We start from the raw sequence: 12182 nt of genomic DNA, 5'->3' as shown, positions 1-12182 counted from the left end.
CGACGGACTGGAGATGATGGTGGAGAGGTGGAGGAGGAGGGTGGAGAAGATGGTGGCGGTGGGGAATGAGAAGGAACGAGAGGTGCCGGAGGAAGAGGTGACACAGGAGGCACATAGCAGGGTGTATCAGGAAGGAGAAGGAAAGAAAGGTCGTCCACAGAGAAACTCGAGGAAGAAGAACGTGGGAAGTAAGAACGAGACTCGTCAAAAGTCACATCACGCGAGATGCGCAAGCGACGACCCACAGGATCCCAACATCGATATCCCTTGTGCTCATCACTGTAGCCAAGGAAAACACACTCAACCGACTGAGCAGTCAGTTTGGTGCGTTCGCGGGGGGCAAGAAGAACATAGCACACGCATCCAAACATACGAAGAGCGGAGTAGTTGGGAGAGCGACCAGTGAGACACTCCATAGGAATACCACCCCGCAGAACAGAGGAGGGCTGAATGTTGATGAGATTGGTGGCTGCGGAAATAGTCTCAGCCCAAAAATGGGGTGGAAGGGAAGCAGCAATCATCAGTGCACGAGCCGTCTCAAGCAAATGACGATGCTTTCGTTCGCCAACGCCATCTGAGCATGAGCACCAGGACAAGAGAACTAGGCAAGAGTACCCTGTTCCGCGAGAGAAACACGCAACAGCTGAGAGATATACTCTCCAGCGGAGTCAGCACAAAAAGTGCCAATGGGCGTGGCAAACTGGGTGTGAACCATGGCAGCAAAACGTTTGTATAAAGGGAGAACCTCGCTACGAGATTTTATGAAGTAGAGCCAAGTGTAGCGAGAGAAATCATCAATAAAAAAAACATAATAGCGATGACCACCTTTCGAATCAAAGGGAGCAGGACCCCAGACATCGGAATGAACTAAATCAAAAGGACACTGAGATACAGACTCACTAGTAGGATAAGGTAACTGAGTCTGTTTGCCAAGTCTACAACCATTACAATGTAAGGAGACATCTCCAGATACAGACCCTAAGAGGCCCTGACGAACTAAATAAGACAAGCGAGAGCCACGGATGTGACCAAGGCGATGATGCCACTGCTGGAAGGACGCAGACGAAGAGGCAGCAAGAGCATCAGAGCTGGCAGAAGTGGTGGCAGCGGAAGGAACACAAAGCCAGTCAACCTCTCAAAGGCCCTCTGACTCACGACGCCGGGGCCAGCACCAACCAAAGCCTTGGTGCGACGATCCTGAATGGAGCAAGAGTCGGTATCGAGAATGACATGACAACCAGAATCAGTAAGTTGGGCAGCGAAAAAAGATTCATGGTAAGGCGAGGAACATGAGAAAAACTCAGAACAGAAAAAGATGGAGTGAAAAGAATACCACGGCTAGCAACAGGAAGAGAAGTGCCATCGACAGTAAGAACATTAACAGGCGAAGCAAGAGGTCGGAGAGAAGACAACGCGGAATAATCAGAAGACATATGAAAGGAGGCTCCAGAATCCAGAACCCACGAAGATGTACCTAAATGTGTAGATGCTGGTGATGGTGAGGAAGATGATGCAGTCACAACAGCAGCAGAGCCAGTCAACGAGGAGCCTGAGGAAACAAGAAGACGCTTGAGGCGAACAATGTCCTGGTCAGTGAGTGACAGAGTCGAGGAAGACACAGGAGGTCCACTGGAGGAGGAGCTAGCGCCTCTGGTCTCTCTTCTTCTGGCGACAATCAGACTCTGGGTGACCTGGCCGGGAGCAGTAACCACATACGGTGTCACGGCGCGACGTGCCCTTCTCAGCATATGGACGACGACTTACCCCCCCCCCCCCCCCCGAAGGAGTAGGCAGGAGCGGCGGAGCGCTGAGGCGAGCAGACGACACAGGAGCTCGAGCGGCCAGCACGGACAGAACCAGAAGTAACCCAGCAGAGCGAAGGTGGGTCTCCTCAGCACGAAGCTCAGCAAGTATCTCGGAGATAGGAACACGACCACGAGCAAGCAAGTGAGCACAGCGAGGCTCACACTCAGGCCGGAGACGAGATAAGAACTCATGGACCCGCTAAAACTCGAGATCAGACCGAGTAGTCTGGCAGCAATGACAGGTTCCACAAACAACTGTCCGAAGAGAGTCAAGCTGGCGCCAGATGGCAGAACACTGTGAATAGAACTCATCAACAGAAGAATCAGCTTGCTGGAGGGCGTGCTCCTGGCACATGACAGATAGGTAGAGAGCATCACCAGAGGGTTGGTAGCGCTGATAGAGGTAAGACCACATCGCTGCAATGGTGCCAAGTCCCATGAACTCCGAAGCAAACTGAGGGAGAACACTCGCAGTGAGAACAATAGAAGCTCGAGCATCATCATTGCACCACTGAGTGTAAGCAGACAGATCATCCCGATACACAGAAAGAGCATCGGAATAAGCGGATACCTGCTGATCATAAGCATCAACCGCGGCATCATTCAGAGCCTTGGCAGCATCTCGGTCAGCCTGAGAAGCATCAACAGCAAGAACCGGTGGCACGCGTGGTATTGGGGCCACGGGCGCCACCGGGCATGGCGGACAGGGGACCTCGCCAGAGAGAACACCCCACAGAAGGAGTCCACCCATATGAATGCGCATGAAGCTGACAAACTCAGCATAGTTGGTGCCATCAAAGATCACTGAGCACGGAGGGACCGCGACATAGCCCGAAGAGGACATGAGTAAGTTACTCTGCTGCTGTTGTCCGCGTCGTTTTTTTGGTCAACGGGCCCTCAACCGATCTGGATCGAGGGAAACGCTAGAACAAGCGCTCGATCTGGATCGAGCACGACCAGAGGAGACCAGCGCCGAGCGCTCGAGGAGCAGGGGGCGGTGGCCTGGAGGAGACCCGGGCCGGACCTGGGGGCGGCGGCGGCCGGACCTGGGTGCGGGGACGGCAGGGTCCGGCCGGACCTAGGGCGGCGGCGACAGCCTGGGTGCAGGGACGGCAGCCGGAACGCGGGGCAGCGGCAACGGCCGGACTGGGTAGCAGCACCGGCCGGTCGAGGCGGCCCCAACGTAGCAGCGGGAGCTGCCGAACGGGGCGACAGCGACAGCCGAAAGGAGCGGGAACGGAGAGGAGATAGCAGCCAGCAAGACGGGAGCAGAGGTGAGCGCCGAGCAACTATCCGGACGGGGACGAATCGGAGCAGACCACGGCCGGAGACTAGCAGCGGCAACGACGAGGAGGGAGCAGGCACCGAGTTGCAGCGTGCGGGAGAGAGGCTAACCTAGCATCTGATACCATGTTAGATAAGTGAGCAACTGATCTTTACTGAGGGCCAACGGCCAGTACATATACAGATGTGGTAAAGTGCAGAAAAGCCCCTTATACAATAGGGATGTACACAATGAACTATACACATCTAACAAAAGTAAAACAATGCAAATTTTCATACATGTATAAAATTGCAGCAACAATTCATTTAATCAACTCAACAAAGTGTAATAAAGTTCAGATACATCGTCAAGGAGAAGAAATCAAACAGTATTCAGATATGCTTTTTTTGCAGGGTAGTATTCACATATACTGATTCATGTCATTAATGAAATGCTGCTTGCTGATCACACAAATGAGTTAATTAGTCAGTACCTTTGAAGCACTCAGTTTTCTGTATGGACATAGCATCCATGAATCTGAGCTCATCTACCTGGGAAATCAGAGGCGCCATTCCATGGTAGCGAAGCCCACCTGCACAAATGACTTTGCATCAGTGAACAGAACAAGAAGCCAGCTAATGGAAACAGACATGCTTAGAAGTTGCATGGATGGGATCGGGGACTAATTTGTGGCTGGGGGTGTGCGGCTTCATCAGCGGCGTCAGCCCGGGCGTGTGGCCATGGTCGCAGGATAGATGCCCGCGGCGTGCCGGCCCTGACCCTGAGTCTGGCCGGAGAAGCACGTCCTCCTCCTCCTCTAGCATCCACCTCCCCTGGTACCCATATGACGCAACGGCGACGACCACAGCTGGATCCCGGGAGACACGCGAACATGGCCACCGACGGTCTGTTGCGGCGGCGGCCTCCCATCATTTTCAGGTTTTGTCCGGTGAGACAAAATAGTGGTCACTGTTGGCGCACAAAACAGGAATTACGCACGCAAGCATAAATAAAGTGATGGTCAGACCAGCAAAATTCACAGCAACATGGGCTTATCTGATGCATATATCTCAAACAATGCAGCACAAGTATATTTCCTCAGGCTCATTATCAAATGATACGTTGCACAGGCAAGTCCACATAACCCAGAGGCAACATATACTACAGGCAAGTCACATAACCCAGGTCTGCAGCTAAACTTCAGGGAGAAGAAATTATCACAAGACAACATAGGATAAATATTACATGCTATATACCTACAGCCTAGTTAAACTTTCATCAAACACCTTGAAGGCATAGAACCAACAAAGATGATATTTTGGGGGGATTAAATAAAAAGAGATGAATGGAAAAGAGAGCAGAGAGGCAAATCAGGAGATAGAGAGAGCAACGAGCAGATTACCTGGCTCGAGGAGCTATGGTCGTTTCTTGATGTGTCCGTTATCAGCTCCACCAGTCATGCCCATGTACGATCCCCACCAATCATGCCCATGTGCCATGTCCGATCCGCCCTACGGTCTCCCATCAATCCATGTTGCCTATTCATGGGAACAACCTCTTCCTCGCTCCTCCGGTGGCCGACGCCATCTCCACCTCCCTCATGGCCTCCAGTGGCGAGGGCAAGAGATGAGGAGATGCCATCAGAGAGGAAGAAGCGGCGGCAGAGGAAAGGAGGCCATGGCATCCGGGAAGGAGAGACGAGGCTGCAACGGCTGGCAGGGTCTGGGATGGCCGGTTGGGAGGAGGCAGTGGGCAAGGAGAGGAGGAGAGAAGGGGAGGCGCCGGCGCTAGCGTTTGGGTGTTGCGAACCCTAGCTGGCCCCCACTGAGCGTCCAATCCACAATTTTAGACAGTAAAAAAGAATGCGCATCTTGCTCGCCGTCGCGAGATCCACCGCCGCCGGAGGAGAGGCAGCAACGAGCGCGAGGGGAATGGAGGAGACGAGAGGGAGAAGAAGCGTACTTGGGAAGGAAAAGGACCGAAGACAACGTGCTGCTCGATGTAAATCGCTAAACGCTCCCTGATGACACGGGAATCGCGAGAAGGCGCCCTTTGCGCGGCGAGCGCCCAACCCCTCCTGCCCACGTGGCTATCACGAGACATCATCCTTGATGCACACCTTATTGTTTTGGATGGGATGATGTTGCTACACCATCACCTGTCAATTCTGCACACACAAAAATCTAGCTCTCTACACAAATGATGTCATAGAAAACCTGTAGGTATTAGTGTGGCATGTTTACACTGGGAAATCATGCACTGAAGGAACAGATAGTTATACGTGAAAGGAATATTTGATCCCAGTTTTTGGGTTGTAGTTTTGTAGACTTGCAGTCATGCAGTTAACATTGCAATTATGCACCGAAAGAAAAAAATCAAAGACCCTCTAGAGGAATCAGTCCAACTCAAGCGGTAGTCTATCTAAAATTCTTAAAGGATGGTTGGATATTCTGCCGAAATATGGCAAAAGCAATATAGAACGAAACTGACACATGGTAGGCAGATCATTCATTGATACATCTGTTGCCGTTGATTCCCACCCCTTGTGTCAAATACACTATGACCAGGCACCTACACTGTGGTTGTTTGGATGTCTTATGATCACTAGTGCAGAACCGGGCAATAGCACCGGTTCGTAAGGCCCTTTAGTGCCGGTTCAGGAACCGGCACTAAAGGTTCGGCACTAAAGGCCCCCCCTTTAGTACCGGTTCAGCACGAACCGGTGTTAAAGGGGAACCACGTGGCACGAGCCAGCTCCGGGGGCCAGGAGCCCTTTAGTACCGGTTGGTTTTTGGTTTTATGATTTCTTTTTCATTTAATTTTGTGTTTTCCATTTTAATTCTTTTTCGTTTGCTGTTATTTTACGGTACTACACATTGTACACGTTATGCATATATATATATATATATATATAAATAGAATTTCTAGTAGAACCAATCATATATATATCATCAATGTCTCACAAACCATATTAATTCACACATACACACATGTATAGCTATATACAATTTCTCCTATATATGCATGTTGCCTTCGGAGCCAGTGGTATTAGCCTAATTGGTGCCTTCGGAGCACGATGACAATTGGAAGTGGTTCATGGGGGCGGTAGCGGGTAATAGTATTCTCCCTTCGGATTTATGACCTGGTCGAGCAAAAATCCCACTATTTCCTCTTGAAGTGCTTCTACGCGCTCCGTTGGTAGGAGCTTGTCCCGCACCTCTTTGAACTGTTAAGAAGGAGATCAATATGCATGTGTATTAGTTGTGTGACTAGATATCGATAATGGTGTAAAAATTGTGAATAGTGTTCTGACAAGCGTACCCATTCCTGTCTTTGAGATCTGCTCCTTTCGGACGCCATCATGCGAATGTTCTCGCAAACGCAAAATGCACACAGATCAGTCCCCTGCGCCTGCTTCAGGGCCTTTATTACGAGAATGGAATTTAATTTGATCAGATAATAATTAATCAAGTATGATAATTAAAGAGATGGCAGCTAGCTAGCTAGCTAGTACTACTTAATTACTTACCTTGGATCGAAACCATTTCAGCTTTGGTTTCCATTCGCCTTCCGTGACGCTGATGAACTTTGCCCAAGCCCTGCCCGCCGACAAAGAAAATGAATAAAGGGGTTATTAAATAGTTCATATCATGAAATGACGAATTACTAAATAGGCCGAGATATATAGTTAATAATGATTGAAATTACCTGTTGACTATCCCAAACAAGATGTTATAGTCACTTTGTTTTTTAAGTTAGCGAGTCCAGTATTTCAACTGTTCCGGCGTCAACTTTAATGATACACAAGATCCAGTGAAATCTGCATGCACACACATTTCCATGTCTTAATTAAGCGGGCATATGTAAGCAAAAACATGTAGCTAGCTAGCTAGTAGGCAAAAACAGAGAATTTGTAGTACAAGAAAGTGTGACTCACTGGAAGTTGTAACGAAGTAATATATCTTCATTGTATTTGAGGCGCTTCAAGAACTCTAGCATGCTGTCCTCTACCTCTTTTTCTTGATGCTTGTTCATTTTCCATGTGTATTCATTAACGGTGTTTGGGTCAATGAACCCAATGCCATAGCGTCCACCTTTTCTCATTTCATACATCTTCATCCTGCATAATACCACAGAAAAGAATATAGTGAGGATAATTACAGGTAATGATTGATCAAAAGGATCACTACAGCTAGCTTGAGACTTAAATTACAGAAAGAAATCACTTACAGACAATAGCAACTGACGATAGATTTGTCGAGTGCGTCTTGATTGTATAACTGAAACAGTTCAGGATACTCAACGGCCACAGCTTTCTCATGGTAGTAATCATCCTTCTTGACATTCACCATGAGGGACTCTCGATTGGATCTCTTGGTAATGTCCATGTACCATTGATGCAATTCATACATTCTCGTTGGGAGCTTCTTGACATCTTCTGGCTCGACCAAAGGTTGGCCCCGGACATATTTCCATTTTATTTCCTCCTCTGTAATCCCAGGCATGTCCTCGATCTCGAGGAGTTGTCCAACAGTGATCTTGAGTTCTTCGACCTGCATTATATGCTCCTGGGTTATTACCACATCACCCACCTCGGGAACGTAAACTGTTTGGCCACAATAATATTGGGCGCGCGTACTGTCACGTGTTGTTGGCGGCACAACAAGCGGGGGATCGATTGCGCTGCCTGTTTTCCCAGCTGGTCAACGGTTTTCCCGCATTTTTTGACAGCTGCTTGTTGTTTGCTCGAGCTCGAGCTCGCCTCCTTCTGTAGACGTCGTCGATGTAACTTCCTGATGTGGCGCTCATAGTCTGTGTCAACAGGCTTAGGAGCTGGTGGTTCAGCCATACGAATGAAATGCTCAACTACTTCCACAGGCACTTTCTCCCTTGGCGGCGGTGGCGGTTTCGGTCCAAAATGGGCGTCGAGTTCTGCCTGCACTATGGCATTTGTTTGCTCCTCGGTCCTGTTGTAAGCCCTCACAGGAAGAGGAGTAGTGAGGTTTGGACCATATTTATATCGCTTGCCTCCGCCTGTACTTCCTGTACTATGACCTCGACTCGTACCGCTACGCACCATAGCTGCGGGGTGTCTCTTCTGCGATTGCTGAGGCGGCGGAGACGGCTGACGGGGCTAAGTTGGACGAGGAGGAGTGGCCTGAAGCTGTGCCGGACTTGCAGTGGCCTGAGGTTGTGCCGGACTTGGAGGAGGAGTGGACGTTCCGATGCTGTGTCGGACTTGGAGGAGGATTGGCCTGACACTTTGCCGGACTTGGAGGAGGAGGAGTGGCCTCACGCGTTGGTGGACTTGGAGGAGCGGGAGTCTGCTGACCCGGTGGCGGACTTCGACGAGGAGTCGGGTGACGCGGTGTCGGTGGCCTTCGAAAGATGATGCAATCCTTTCTCCATAGGATGACACGATGTATGGCCTCTCCCAATGTGTGCTCGTCGTCACCTCCAGGAATGTCAAGCTGTAGCTCCGAATATGGGTCCACCACCTCAGCAACCAAGACACGAGCATAGCCCACTGGAATCGGGTTGCAATGGAAGGTTGCCTCTGGGGAATTTGAAAAAGCAACGGCGTCCGCCACCTTCATGGATATGTTCTTCATTTTGAAGTGTAGCTCGCAGTTAGTGTTCTCGGTGATGTCATCCACGGGGTATATATCCAGCACTACTGCGTCGCCCGGGGCGGAACCCAAGCTGCTTCTCGGCATGGATGGGGCGGTGGTATCCAATGCTGGATCATCCGCTAGCTGCTGCAGCTGCTGAGACCCCCTTTGCTGGCTAAGTGAGTCGATCTGCTCCTGCTGCCGCTGGAATTTAGCTGCCAATTCCGCTTGACTTGCTTCTAGGCCTTGAAGGCGTTCATAGTCCCGCTTCCTCTGCTCCTCCTCCATCTTCCTCTTCTTCTCCTCCGCAATCTTCTTTCTCGCACGGGTTCTGTAGTCGGCGTTCCAGTCCGGAAACCCCTCATACCACGGAAGAGCGCCCTTGCCTCGTGTTCTTCCCGGGTGTTCAGGATTTCCCAGGGCACGTGTAAGCTCGTCGTTCTCTCTGTTGGGCTGGAACACCCCCGATCGAGCCTCTTCTATTGCAACAAGTAGCGCATCGTCGGCTCCGTTCAGACATGCCTTCGTCGAAACATTGCCTGTCTTCGGGTCCAACTCCCCCCCATGCGCATAGAACCAAGTCCTGCACCTGGGGGGCCAGCTCTTAGTAACCGGAGTGACACTTGCATCCTCCATCTCTTTCTCAGACCTATCCCACTTAGGCATTGCCACCGCGTAGCCACCTGGCCCCAGCTTATGGAACTTATCTTTTTTTTCGGCATTCTTCTTGTTTATTCTCGACCGTTCCTTAGCTAATTCTGAATCCTTGAATTTCACGAAATCGTCCCAATGAGCACTTTGATTCTCTAGTATCCCCTCGAATACTGGAGTCTTCCTTCCTCCCTTGACGTACTTCTCCCACCTCATTCTCTTGTGGTTCTTGAATGCAACCGACATCTTCCTAAAAGCAGCGTCCTTGACTTTCCGCACATCTGCTTCTGTGATATTATCTGGTAGGGTGAAATGTTCCATGAGAGTATCCCAAAGCAGTTTTTTTTGATTCTCGTCGACAAAAGTAACATCTGGACGTGGCTTTGCTGGCTTTCTCCATTCTTGAAGGGAGATCGGGAGTTGGTCCTTCACAAGAACTCCGCACTGACGAACGAACTTGTCCGCAATCTTCTTAGGCGCTAATGCTTCGCCATTAGGTTTGAATGCCTCGATATTGTACTTTACGCCCTCCTTCAACTTTTTGTTCGGGCCTCGTTTCGTCCTTGTGCCTGAAGATTTGCTCGATTCTGATGGCTGAAAGAAGAAAGATCGATTCGTTAATATATCTTCAACTCATTTAAAACATGTGATGATCACCAGATTCCTGCTTATATAAATATATATACCTCGCCAGTGTTTGTTGTTTCAGGATCAACATGTTCTTCGTCGTAGTTCATGACTTCATCTTCTCGGTCGTCGCGATCGAATATCATATCACCCTCTTCGGTGTTGTTTAGAAATTCGGAGCCGTCAAAATCTTCTTCATTCTGATCATCATCTGGCCCGCGTATGATATCGAACATGGTCTGTTCTCTCTCTCTGTCGGTATTGTCCGCCATCGCTTTTATTTAACTATGCCAAAAGAAATATAAAACAATTTAGTATAATTTCGAATAATAGATATAATCTCGAATACAACGTCTCGAATAATAGATATAATCTCGAATACATCATCTCGAATAATAGATATAATCTCGAATACATCGTCTCGAATAATAGATTTAATCTCGAATACGTCGTCTCGAATAATAGATATAATCTCGAATACATCGTCTCAAATAATATATATAATCTCGAATAAATCATCTCGAACATTATATATCGAATACATCACTAGCTAGCTAGCTAGCTAATAAAGATCGAATACTAGAGAGTAATCTAAGCGGTGGACAACCAAAGTGAAGGAACCATCACTGGATCATAGCTCGGGTGATCTCCCCAAAGAACCTGCCAGGTATTGGAGAACCTGACGTCCATAGCAGCCATGTAGCGATGGACGTGCTCGTCCTCCTCCCTGACACGACGACATACCACCTCCGGCGGGGCCGGCTCCCTCCGCACCGAAAGTGGCCCACGCGAATGCCACCAAAGGAGATGAGGGTCGACGACGGGACCCGGGGTCGGGTTCCTCACCAAGCGTCGCGCCCCTGAAGGTAGCACCTCCCAGTGTCAGCCCGGCGGAGCCCAGTCCCGGACATGGGTCCTCTGAAGCAGGACGTCATCGCGAACGGGTCGACGGCGAGGATGCGGGTCGGGCATCGTCGACAACAAATACTATATGCAAATGTAACACTCATTATGCTATCATCATTGCATATGTCAAAATTCTATATGCTATTTCATACTAATTAAGGATCTAACACTAAAAACAGAAAAAACAACTTCTATGCATCCATTAAAAACAGAAAAACAAAATTATATAAAAAAATTCCATACTAATTAAACACTAATTATATCCATCTAACATGCATTCATACATATATACTAGTGAAAAAATAATAATCAGAAAAATCTAAACTAATTAAACATACAAATGTCCGTGTGTGTGTGTTCATCATGCATGCTTGTGTGTGTGTATATGGGGTCGGGGGGGGGCGCCCGGGGTGGCCACCGGGGGGGAGGGAGGGGGGTTAGGGGGGGAGAGCTCACAGCGGGGCGACGGCCCGGGGCGGCGACGAGCCGGGGCGTGAAGGGGCGGCGACGAGGGGACGGCGCGACGGGGACGGGCCCGGGGCGGCGACGGAGACGAGGGCGGCGACGGCGACGGGGGCGGCGACGGGGACAGGGGCGGCGACGGGGATGAGGGCGGCGACGGCAACGGCGCGCGACGGGGCCGGCGTAGGACGGGGGCGGCGACGGCGTCGATCGATCGATCGGGAAGAAACAGAGGGGGGAGAATGAAATTTTTCGAAGTGCTGTATATATAGAAGGCACCTTTAGTACCGGTCGGAGCCACCAACCGGTACTAAAGGCCTGTTTTGGCCAGGCCAAGCAGCGGGAAGGGCAGGCCTTTAGTACCGGGTGGTGGCTCCAACTGGTACTAAAGACCCCCCCTTTAGTACCGGTTGTTGCCATGACCCGGTACTAAAGGGGGTGCGCTGCTAGGCGAGAGGCGCAGAAGTTTAGTCCCACCTCGCTAGCTGAAGGGCGCTCACACCTGCTTATAAGCCCCGCCGCCGCTGCTGTCTCGAGCTCCTCTCTAAAGCAGGCCTTCTGCGCCTACCTCTGCTACTCTGCCCTGTGGGGCCTATTGGGCTTGCGGGCCTGCATCCTGGCCCAACAACAGGTTGGGTTTCTAGTCGTATGCAGGCCGCTGCGGCCCGGTAGGTGGGCTTTTTTCATTTAGTTTTTTCTTTTCTGCTTTATTTGTTTTTTTATTTTTTTTAGTTGTTTTTTGCTGTATTTAGAGTTTCTTTGTGAATATTTTTGATAGTTTTTAGAAACTTTCAGTTAGTGCCGGTATTTTTTAAATTTGAATAGTTTAAATTTTGAATTATTTGAAATTTGTGT

Source organism: Triticum urartu, chromosome 3 (assembly GCF_003073215.2).
Source record: "Triticum urartu cultivar G1812 chromosome 3, Tu2.1, whole genome shotgun sequence".
Taxonomy (NCBI): Eukaryota; Viridiplantae; Streptophyta; class Magnoliopsida; order Poales; family Poaceae; genus Triticum; species Triticum urartu.
This window is presented reverse-complemented; position numbering follows the sequence as displayed.